A 1,209-nucleotide genomic window follows, 5' to 3' on the forward strand; every position below is an offset into this window, starting at 1 on the left:
CTACACCATGGCTGGATAGTGTGGATGTGGAGATAATGTTTCCACTAGGAGAAGGGTTGAGGATGCCAAGTCATTGAGGGCATTTAAGACAGAGATAGGTTCTTGATTAGTAAGGGGTCAAGGGTTATGAAGAGACTGCAGCAGAATGGGATGGAGAAACATATCAGCCATGATCGACTGGTGGAGCAGACTCGATGGGCCAGATGACCTCATCCTGCTCCTGTGTATTATGGTCTTAAAGCGGAGCAGTAGTCTTAAGGGGTTCTCACAAACTATTTCAGAATCCTGAAGAGGAGTTGTTGGACAGGAAACCTTAACTCTGCTTTCTCTCCACATATGCTTCCAGTCCTGCTGACTTTTTCCAGTTTTCTCAGTTTTTGTTTCAGATTTCCAGCATCCACAGTTATTTGTCTTATTTATCACAGTCATTTCTTGCCTTTCCCAAGTGTCTGGAACTTCATCTCCCTGATCTACAAACTGTTCAGTTACCCAACAAATGACCACTACCTCCTTATCAGAGTAGACCCCTTTGTTGCAAAATGATTGTTCAATTCTGTGACCAAAATAATTGCATTCGTAATTACTTACACCAGGGACTCTCAATATCTCAGGCAAGAACACAGCCAGATTGCTTCAAACAGAACATTTATGTGACTTGATGCAATTCTCTATTCCCTACTTTACCAGCGTGCTGCTGGGAATGGAGGGTTTGAGTTAAGAAGAAGCTGGGACATTTTTCCAACGGAGCCTAGCAAGTTGACAGATAACTTTATAGAGATTTTTAAAATCAGGAGGGGTATAGATAAGGTATCATTTCCAGGAGGCTCAGAATATTTTATTGCTCCAGAAGGTGTAAAAGGGGGTCAAAGATTCAGCAGAAATCGAGCAGAGCTGAGAACAGACAACATTTAACTCTGTTGGAACAGGGAGACCAGAGGACAGAGAAATCAGGACCTGAAATCCGAGCTGACACCAGACTACCATGTTATCAGTGCTTTGATTAGCAGTGCCCACCCTCTACCTTTACTGAGCCTCTCACTCGACTTGAATGCCACGTATCCCCTCGATATTCCGGATCCAATCCTTGTCATTCTGAAGCCATATCCCTGTAAGGAGTCTCAGAGCAGAATTATTCTCTTCAACATGTGCAGTCAATTAATTCGCTTTTGTTACAATGCAGCACACATTCACATACTGAGCTTTTAGTTT

This window comes from Chiloscyllium plagiosum, unplaced genomic scaffold (genome assembly GCF_037043375.1).
Source record: "Chiloscyllium plagiosum isolate Xiang-an unplaced genomic scaffold, Cpla_swu_hap1 HiC_scaffold_27, whole genome shotgun sequence".
NCBI lineage: Eukaryota > Metazoa > Chordata > Chondrichthyes > Orectolobiformes > Hemiscylliidae > Chiloscyllium > Chiloscyllium plagiosum.